At 44.2% G+C, this 11084-nt stretch overlaps 2 pseudogenes; both read left to right on the forward strand.

Annotated features, from left to right (window-relative positions):
• Positions 1 to 281: 281 nt before the first annotated feature.
• LOC115394747 (highly reducing polyketide synthase 40-like) lies at positions 282 to 9565 on the forward strand (annotated as a pseudogene).
• Positions 9566 to 10496: 931 nt separating this feature from the next.
• Positions 10497 to 11084, forward strand: part of LOC115394748 (protein scribble homolog) — a 27249-nt pseudogene continuing 26661 nt past the window's right edge.

Genomic DNA, 11084 nt, shown 5'->3' on the forward strand with positions numbered 1-11084 from the left:
TTGAATGTGCTTCTTGTAAGCAGGTCTTTCCACAGCTGCCTTTGAATAACTTGATCCTGTAATTAGTGCCTTTTGTTGAGGCCAGCTGCATGAAACAAGCCTTCTCAATGTCCTCTTCTGTTTTCTGAGCTGGCTCACCCTTTATAAAGAGCTGTGAAGATACAGCAGCACCAGATGGAACCAGCAAAGAGCGTTATACTTCATCATGGAGAGGCTTTACGCTTTGATTTGGATTTGAAGCGAAACTTCCAGGGGGAAAAAAAAATCACTTCAGAAGAATCATGGAGGAGGCAGAGGAGGACATCGCAGTCATTGGGATCGGATGCAATTTTCCAGGAGGTATGGCTTAATTCTGATGTTGTTGCAAGGATACACCATGTTTTTTTGTGTTGTCTAAAATGACGATGAACAACAGTTCTTGTGGTCCATTTTGAATTAGGTGAGGGGTTGGACAGTTTCTGGAAGCTTCTGCTGGAAGGAAAGAACTGTGCAGTCGATATTCCAGCTGAGAGGTTTGACACCGCTTTTTGGTTCGATGCTGATGAGAACAAACCGGGAAAGACACAGACAACCCGAGCAGCTCTTATAGAGGGGTAAGTATTAGATCAGTACAGGAAGATTGAGAACAAATTTCTTCTCTTGAAAGATTTAAGCAATGACGAATGCACTGTTTTCATTTTCACAGGTTTGATGAGTTTGACTGCAAGTTTTTTGGTGTTTCTGAGGTGGAGGCTGACTACATGGACCCTCAGCAGAAACTCCTTCTGCAGTGTTCATACAGAGCATTGGAGGATGCGGGAATCGCTATGGAAACCATCAGCGGGAGCAGAACCGGCGTTTACATCGGTATCCACTTCACAATCAGCTTATGTTTCATTTCTAATCTCGTTCCTGAGTTCATCGTACTGTTGCCTGCTACGCTTTAATTGTGATTGTGCTCCTTGCAGGTCTCATGAACAGAGATTACGAGATGCTCAGAAGTAACAGTCCGAGCACAATAACCCACTACAGCAGCACCGGGTCAGCAATGAGTATTGCTGCCAACAGAATTTCCTTCACCTTCAATCTCACCGGCCCTTCTTTTGCCATCGACAGTGCTTGTTCTTCATCGTTGGTCGCTCTTCATGTAGCCTGTCAGGCTATAAAACAAGGTAATCAGTCCTGTTTGCCAAAAAATTTCAAGCATATTTAAATATTTCACATTGAATTTTTTCATTCCTTCAAATAGGTGACTGTGACATGGCTCTGTGTGGAGGAGTTAATTGCATAATCGAGCCAAGAGTTTTGTTGCTCTCAGCAAGGACGAAGATGATCTCAGCTGGACGGGACCAGCAAGACTTTCTCTCGCACGGCAGATGGCTATGGCCGAGGAGAGGGCTGTGGAGTTGTGCTTCTAAAACTTCTGAAAAAAGTAAGTTTGATACTATACATTTTTCTGTGATTAATGAATTATATGGCGAAATGCTGAGAAGTCTGCTTCTTTACATATAGGCCTAAAGAAGCATGGCAACAAAATATGGGGAATCATTACCAAAACAGCGGTCAACCAGGATGGACACTGTGCCACAGCCGATCACCAAACCATCCATGGATCAACAAGAGGAGCTGCTGAGACAAATCTACTCACGACTCTGACATTGCTAATGTCAGTACATTGAAGCGCACGGGACAGGAACTCCAGTTGGGGACCCGACAGAGATGAGAAGCATTTCAAATGCCATCGCCAAAAACAGACCTTCTGATTCAGAGACACTCCTGATTGGGTCTGTAAAGGGCAACATCGGACACACGGAATCTGCAGCTGGAGTGGCCGGACTCATTAAGGTACTTCTAATGATGAAGCATGAGACTATTGTTCCCTCAGTTTTCTCCTCAGAAAACAGCACAAGTATAGATATTAAATCTCTACATCTAAATATTCCAGTTGAAGTTCAAAGGTGGGAGACAAATGGGTTACAGGGAAGGATGGCAGGGATCAACAGCTTTGGGTTTGGTGGTACAAATGCACATGTGATTTTAAGAGAGTGTAATCACACCACGCTTACCACGCAGACAAAAATACATTGTCCAAATGTTTTTGTATTATCTGCAGCCACAGAAAGATCACTAATCCTTACCATGATGGACACTCAAGAAAGACTTAGGAGTGATCAAAGAGTTGACACACAGGCACTGTGCTACACCTCAGCCTGTGGAAGAAGTCATTACAAACACAAATATAGGAAAATCTTCCCATCCTCCGCTCTGTCCGAGTTAGAACACAATCTGAGCTCTACACTGAAAACAAAGGTTGAATCAACAACATTTAGCATTCAGGTTGTCTTTGTGTTCTGTGGAAGTGGGGTTGCCTACAGGGGGATGTGCAGGCACCTTATGAGGAAGTTTGCTGTTTTCAGAGAAAAGGTCAGAGAAATAGAGACTGTCTTCCAGAGATACAATATCACTGGTATCAGTGAAGCACTGGCTGGTGACCTGAAAACAGGATTTCAGGAAGCCAGATGTGGCGCAGCCTCTTCTTTTTGCCATGCAGGTTGGCATTGAAACTCTCCTGAAGCACTGGGGCGTCAAACCCGATGCAACACTGGGCCACTCTGTTGGTGAGGTTGCCGCCGCTCACTGCTCAGGTACTTTTATCCCTGGAGGATGCTGTGAAAGTGTTGCACTACCGCAGTATTCACCAGAGTAAAGTATTAGGAGGTAAAATGCTTGTAGTTGGCAATGTAGATGTGAAAAGGATTGTGGATATTCTTCAGTCTTTTCTGGAAAAGCGTGTATTGCTGCTTTCAACAGCCCTGTGTCATGCCACTCTTTCAGGGGATGCAGAGGCTGTAGACGACCTTCATAAGAGGCTGAAAAGCATGTTTTCAGATCAAAACGTCTTCCTTCATGTCTTAGATGTTCCAAGCAGCATATCACAGCCACATGATGGATCCAGTAATGGATGATATCGAAAAGAGGTATCAATGTCTTGGAAGCCAACAACATGAAGTGTGAACTCTTTTCAACTGTAACTGGAGGAAAGTATTCAGATGGTGATTTTACTTCAGGCAGATACTGGGCGAAGAACACAAGAGACCCAGTTTTGTTTGAAAAAGCATTAAAAGCAGTTATCAGAGACAAAACCATCGAGGGGTAAATGGTCTTTGTAGAGATGTGACTCGTAGAGCTCTTATAGAAACATTCTGTGAGACTCTTGGAGCGGACACTGCAGTTCTGTCTTCTGCGATTCAAATGACGAATTGCAACACAACCCTCTCAACAGTGGCAAAAACTGTTTGAACTGGGAGTTAATGTTAACTGGCACCAGCTTTACAAGGGTTGTGAGGCATTGCTCACGCTCTCCAGTTTATCAGTTTTGACAACACCAAGAGGAAGCTGAACTTTGAAGCCTTGAGAAAAGGTCAGGAGTTTTCTGCTGTTGAACCACATCTGCTCATACATCAAATAAAACACAATAAGACTTTGTGTGCACTATCTCTGCAGAGAAGGAACATATCTTGGGAGCATAAGTCAACCATGTTCCCATCATGCCTGGTGCATTTTATGTTGAGTGGTGTTTGCTCAGTGATGACGAACATGAAGCTCAAGATTCCTGTTTCCCAGCTCATCTCAGTGTTCGATTTGAGAGCGTGCTCACACTCAACTCCAACTGCCAAAAGTTGAGGGTGATTCTTGAGCACAAAGATAAAGAAGTCTCTTTCAAAATACAGTCTGCTGCTGCGACACATGCACTCTGGGACATACAGGTGTACAGAGAGTCCGTTTCTACTAGAGGAATCAAAATTCATGTTGATGTGATAAATCAGCGGTGCAAATTGATTTAAAGAGAGAAAGAGATTTACTCTATTCTTGCTCTGGCAGGATTTCAGTACGGGCCGTTATTGCAACCAGCTTGACTGTGTGTGCTATTGGAGTGAATTCAAGGAAGCTGTGACTGTGATTCGAGTCCCTGGTGAAACTTCCTCAAACATTTCCATGATTTATATTCACCCTGTGCTACTGGACTAGTTTTCTCAAATGACTGCTGTGCTAGGCAATGGGATACATGACAGCTAAGCAAGGATTCCCCTCGGGTATCGGGAGCATTACCATATCAGGCCCTCTGCAGGAGGAAATGGTCATATACATGAAAAGCCACCCAGCAGGGCCCAGATTACCTGGATGGTGTGGTTGCTTTTCGACCCTACGGGGGGATGTATTGGTGGAACTCAAAGGGTGGAGATTTTCGTTTTTGCGAGGCTCCTCCAATGTTCCTCAGTCATTGTTATTCCACGATGAAACAAGTGAAATAGCTGAGGAGCAACACTTGCATACTTGCAAAATGAAGCAATTGTGTGTGAGGATAATCTTGGCATTGCTAGAAGACTCAGGCCTTATGTATCCCCAGAGTCAATCTCTGTGGAGACAGAAACAAGAACGGGAAAAGCAGACCAAATTCGAGAGTTTGTGGCTTAGTCACTCAGAAATAATGTGGATACTGAAAAATATCCTTTTCATTTGGGGTGTAGAGGACTCAGCCACCTGTCATGTGAGCAGGTGCTGGATCGTTTGGTGACTTGCTGCGACATATTTCGCCGACAGTCTTAGGACTGAAAGAGAGCAAGCATCTTTGTACTGTTCATGTCATACTTACAGATCTACAGGGAAGACTGCGGACCACGTTAACTCAGGTTTCGTGCTTTATGGTATGTTGAGGGCTTGTGCAGCTGAGATGCCAAGTATTTCCTTTCAGCTGGTCGACCTTGCTTCTGTGACCACTGAAGACATTGAAACCTGGCCCGTGTAATCAACACATGTAAACAACAAGACATCAGGATCAATAGAGGGCAGGCTTCAGCAAACAACTATCACTAGGACCTCAATGAAGGACAGTGCCATTGTGACGAGGAAAACTCTCTATTGTTCAGCAGAACTTTGCTCTACAGACTTCGGATCCCTACAAAATGACTCACTTGTCAGCGATAGCATGCTGATGCAATTCAAAGACATGATTCAAGGCAAGTCCAGTTGAAATTCAGCTAGGCAGTGTGTGCATGCATTCAGCAGATTATTTCCCAGTGAGCTGCACACATTGGAGTTTTGGCAAAGACAATGTACTGGAACAAACACACAATCACAAATCACTAAGCTATTGGCTTTGGATTTTCAGTGGTGTGGTAACAGCTGTGGGTAAAGATGTTCATGATCTGAGAGTGGGAGACCACGTTGCTTCATGTTACCCAGTTGTCGCTATGAAAAGATACTAATTCAGAAGGAGTGGTGCTACAGCACAAAGACACTCCCATTCTGAAAGAGACTCATGTGTATCTTACTATATACTAGCATGGTCTATCATGCAGAGAGTGTTGTCTGAGTGCAAAACAGCACAGGAAGTTGTGTATCATCACCTCGAACTCAGCTTCTGTCCTGACGAAGGTTTGGCTCTTCCAGCCAACAGATCAGGCTGGAAAGTGTCTTCACAGACACATTTCAGTCAGGAACTCCACATTTTGATGACAGTCAGTGCATTCATTTTCCTGCCACCATTCGATCCTTCTTGGCAGGAGGTGCAGGACAGTGGTGGTTCTGAGAAATACATGATTTTGTGTGTAGCAGTCACATTGCACCTCTAGCAGAGACCATTTTGCATCAAAGTGTGATCACATTCATGTACACAAGCTTGATGTACCTAAGTGTTCTTCAGAAAGCTAATGTACTTGCACAAAACAAGGATATCATCAGTTGGCTGCAGTCAGTTGGGCTTTGATACACCAAGTGTACCGCTGAAGAAGGAGCTGTACCATTCATCAGGCATGTTCAATCCTCAGAACAACACAGATCATGAATCCTATTTCACAGCAAATACAGTGCGGCAGGTGGTTTTAAGACAATGGAACATTTGACTGCCCAGTGTTCTGATATCCCTTTGCACTAACGCAACCCAACAGCTCTTTCAGCCAAACTGTGTTTATGTTGTGAGTGGAGGGCTTGCTGGTTTGGGATTTGAGACTGTAAAGTTCATTGCGCAGAATGGGGTGGGTTGCATTGCCACACTGTCAAGAAGTACTTTGTCTGATGAAAAGCAAATTGAAGTTGATCTGCTGCAGAAGAGGTATGGGGTCAGAATCATGCATAGTCCAGTGTGACGTGTCTGTGTCAAAGCAGGTAGTTGATGCAATGTCAAATATCAAACGACGCTTCATGTCCTGTCCTGGTCAAAGGAGTGTTTCACAGTGCGGCGGGTGTTGCATGATGCACTGATTGAGCTCTTGATTGAGCCTCTTTCAGAAAGGTGCTGCGCAGCCCAAAGTCCTTGGTGCACTGAATCTTCACTATGCAACACTTCACTACAAACTTGATTTCTTTGTGTGCTATTCCTCCATCTCATCATTCATAGGCAATGCCTCACAGTGTAATTATGCAGCAGCCAATTCTTTTCTCGACTCATTCTGCCATATCGGAGAAACCTTGGACTTGCTGGACAGTCCATCAACTGGGGTCCCGTGAATCTGGGCCTCCTGCTGAATAAAAGCAATTTCCAAAAGTTCTTGGAAGCAAAAGGCATGATGACATGAACGTGTGTGAGGTTCACAAGACTCTTCAAAAAATGTCTTGTAATGAACAGACCCCCACCAAGTGATATGCAAATTCAACTTTCAGAATCTTAACATTCATGTCCCTTTCACAAATAAGTCTCTAAAAGAGCGACTGTCAGCTTTAGTAAGGTGGAACTCAAATCACATGTTTGCAAGGAATCGCCAGCTCATCAGGTGTCTTGGAATATGAAAATGTGAAGCAATGGTTAGTCTGATAACCAATTTAAGTGTGGATGAACTGGATGATGACCACTCTGGGTCACTGGGGTTTGACTCCATGTCAGCAATGACTCTGCAGAACCAAATCTTTCAGGGAAACAGGATTAAAATGTACCTTTGATTACTATACTGGACCCAAACAGTACACGGCCAGTTGGCAGCAGTTTGTATCAAAGAATGGGTGATAGAAGCCTTTGAAATTACAGAGTTTACAGTTACAGATAAAGCACCTGTCAATCATGCCTCCTTGATTTTACAGCGTACTTTCTAGTACTAATGAAGAGAGATTATAATATGATTGACTCAGTTATTTTCAGTCAAGAAATTTTCTGAGAACATTAAACCTTAGCTAACACAATGTGTCTTACTTTAGGTGTTTTGTATTTAAAGCCTGATCTAAGTTAGTTTGTAACTCTTGTCATAATTCTGTTTGTAATGTTTCCTTTGAAAGGTGTTAGACAGTTCGCATAACACTGCTTTATATCTTTTAAATGTCTGGTGAGCAACATTATGAATTTCAAATGTATATTTGCCACTGTATTTGCAATTGCAGTTTATTTGTTATGGTTTTTATTAAGTTTGAAGCTAATCTGATTGAAATTATAGGTAACACTTTACTTGAAGTTCCCCTGTATAACACATTAAAAGTAGTTATAAACACTCATAAATGATCACATTGCTTTATAGCTCACTATACAGCACAGGGTTAGGGTTAGGTCCTGGCATTGTGATCATTTATGAGTGTTTATACCTATAGCTACACGTGCTATAATGGCATTACAATGTTTTATAAATGTACTTATAATGTGTTATACAGGGGGGCTTCAAGTAAAGTGTTACCGTATATATAGTACCGGCACTTACAGCAGACCTAGCTTGATGTTAGAAAACAAACATTATATTTTTCGTGACGGCTGGAAATAAAAAAGAGCTAAAGACACACGGTGTGATTTTTTTTTTTTTTTAAATAGTTAGCCAGGCACAGCATGGTGTCAGAGTGACCTACATGCCATGGACCTATTTTTTTTTCTGAAGAAGAAAGAACGAGGAGAGGAAAATGGATGCTTATGGCGTACCTGCTCCAAGAATGGACTGGTACTCAAGCAAACCCCGCGGTTCAACCAACATGTGGAACTCCACCACTCAAAGACAGGTCAGAGGAACAAAAATGCAGTTTCTTTTGTTGTGGATTGGGGACAAAGGAAGAGACATAAGTAATATGTGGAATCTCACAGGAGACCAAGCTAAAAAGCTGGAAACGTATTACAACGGCTTCTCAACATATCTTACCCCAAAGGCTAACCCCATTTTCGCCAGATACAAGTTCCACGAGAAGACACAAGGCAGCAGTGAGTCATTTGAACATTTTGTCACAGAACTAAAACTCCTTGTTAAAGACTGTGGCTATGATGACAAAAGTGATGAGATGGTTAGGGATCGCATAGTTTTTGCAACCAACTCCCCTCATGTCAGAGAAAAGCTGCTAAGCCAAGGGCCAAAGCTAATGCTAGAAAAAGCCATTGACATAGCCCGCTCCCATGAGCTAGCCAAATCATAGCTAAAAGCCACGGCTAACGACAACCATGAAGTACATGCAGTATGCCGCAAAAGCGCAATACCAGCCGCTCCCATGCACAAAACAAGTGACAAGTTTGCACAGCGTGCGGAGGAAATCACGATAAGTGAACAGAGTGCCCGACAAAAGGAAAACAGTGTCTAAAATGCAAGAAGTTTAATCATTTTGCAAAGGCCTGCAGATCGAAGCCAAGCACGCAGAATAAAAGACACAGAGATGTACACACTGTCCAAGAGGCTGATGATTCATACCCTGAGCTGTTCATAGACAGCATATCTGCAGAAGATAATGAAGACAGTGCATTTACTGAAATACAGCTGGGGCCAAGCAAGACAAAGCTAACTTTCAAGTTAGACACCAGGGCACAGGCAAACATCAGACCAACAAATATTTTCATAAAGCTCAAGACGCCACTAAATAAAGATAAAGACAGGCTGTTTGGATATGGGGGACATCCACTGAAAGTAAAAGGTCAATGCGAACTAACAAGTAGATACAGGGACAAAACAACTAAACAAATTGTTCACATTGTTGACTGCAACGGACCACCAATACTAGGTTTCAAAGCATGTAAAGTCCTGGGCCTCATCAAAGTGGTGTATGCAGTCATTGATGCGAGCAGTGGAGAGCAGCCTACCCAAGCTACAGACATTCTAAATGAGTACTCTGTTTTCAAAGTCATTGGGGTATTTCAGGATGAATGCAGTTTCAAAGTTGACCCAAACGTCACACCTGTCGTGTGCCCACCAAGAAGAGTGCCATTCTCCCTCAGAGACCGCCTGAAAGCAGAGCTAGCAAAGATGGAAAGAGACGGGATCATACACAAATTCACAGAGCCCACCAAATGGGTCAATGAAATCGTGATTTGTGAGAAACCCAAGACACAAAAACTACGCTTGGATCCACGTCCACTCATGTTACGGCTGGCTCAAAACCGCAACAAACGAGGGAGACAGAGACTGGGTAGCGTGCATAAAAGGAAAGTTTAATAAAGTAAAGCAAACAAAAGATCCGCTAACATAACCAAAAGGTGAACGGTGGACGCCATCAGGCCAACAGGAGCCTGCGGCCAACAAGCGGGAACGGAGCGCCGCAGGAGGAGGTCATCAGGAAGTCCAGAGCCCGCAGCCGGCGCACGGGAGCAGGACCCGAGGATGTTGTCATGTGGAGAGGCGGAGGAGCGAGGCAGCCATGACGACCCACAGAGACAACGACCACCCCGAGCGCGTGCACGCTCTGGCTTTTATGCTGGTCCATGGAGCAATCACCGTAATCTGGAACACCTGTGCAGAGGGGAGAGGCGGGAGCAGCAGCAGAGCACAACAAACCACTCCCCGTAACCTCCCACAGAGCCTGGGTTGTAACAACTCAACAAAACCATCATGCGACCATATTACCCTCTCCCTACACTCGAAGATGTGACCCACAAGCTACCTGGAGCTAAGTTCTTCAGCATTCTCGATGCACGGTCAGGCTATTGGGCCATCAAGTTGAGTGAAGAGTCATCCTACCTAACCACCTTTAAGACCATCTTTGGCAGGTACCGGTTCCTAAGACTCACTTTTGGGATTGTGTCTGCCCAGGATGAGTTTCAGAGGAGGATTGACGAAACCTATGAAGGTCTGGATGGTGTAGCAGGCATCATGGACGACATCATAGTGTTTGGAAAAACAAAAGAAGAGCACGACCACAACCTACGAGCCATGTTCAACCGCACAAGAGAGAGAGATCTAAAACTGAATCCAGAAAAATGTCGCATTTGTGTCACGGAGGTGAGCTTCTTCGGACACAAACTCACAGCAAAAGGACTGAAACCAGATCAGAGATAAGTTGAAGCCGTCAGGAACATGAAAACACCTGAAAATGCAGCAGAGCTGGAGACAATCCTCGAAATGGTAAATTATCTTGCCAGATTCGCCCCAAACCTGGCTGAAATGAGCGCGCCTCTCAGACAACTGCTACGACAGGATGCACAGTTCGAATGGGACCAAGCACACGAAGAGGTGTTTCAGAAAATCAAAGAAACACTCACAGCCGAACCCGGACCAGTGCTTGCCTATTTTGACCCACAAAAAGAGGTAACGCTACAAGTCGACGCATCCAAAAACAGACTCAGTGCAACGATCATGCAAAACGGGAAGCCAGTCGCATACGCTTCAAAACTGCTCAACACCACAGAACAGAACTATGCTCAAATAGAGAAAGAACTGTTTGCTGTTCTCTATGGCTGCAAACGATTCTACGACTACATCTACAGACGTCACGTCACTGTAGAATCGGACCATAAGCCGCTTGAAAGCATACTACGCAAACAGTTTGCTCTTGCACCACCACGTCTACAGCGGATGTTGCGCGCATTACAAAAGTACAGCAGTACGCTCGTTCACAAAGTGGGAAAGGAGATTCCAGTAGCTGACACACTGTCAAGAAAACCAATGCACGACAGTGACAGCTCACTAGCAGAGACAATGGAAACTCAAGTGCACAGCATTGTGAGAGCAGCACCAGTCAGTGCAGAGAAATTGGAGGATATCAAGACAGCAACAGCCCAAAGCGAACAACTCACAGCCCTTAAGCGCATAATTCAGTCAGGCTGGCCGGAGATGCGCAAGAAATGTCCCACACTCGTCAGTGAATATTGTAATCACCGCAATGAGATCACAGAGGTGGATGGAGTACTCCTTAAAGGTGAAAGAATCATCATTCCACACTCA

Source organism: Salarias fasciatus, chromosome 9 (genome assembly GCF_902148845.1).
Source record: "Salarias fasciatus chromosome 9, fSalaFa1.1, whole genome shotgun sequence".
Classification (NCBI taxonomy): Eukaryota; Metazoa; Chordata; class Actinopteri; order Blenniiformes; family Blenniidae; genus Salarias; species Salarias fasciatus.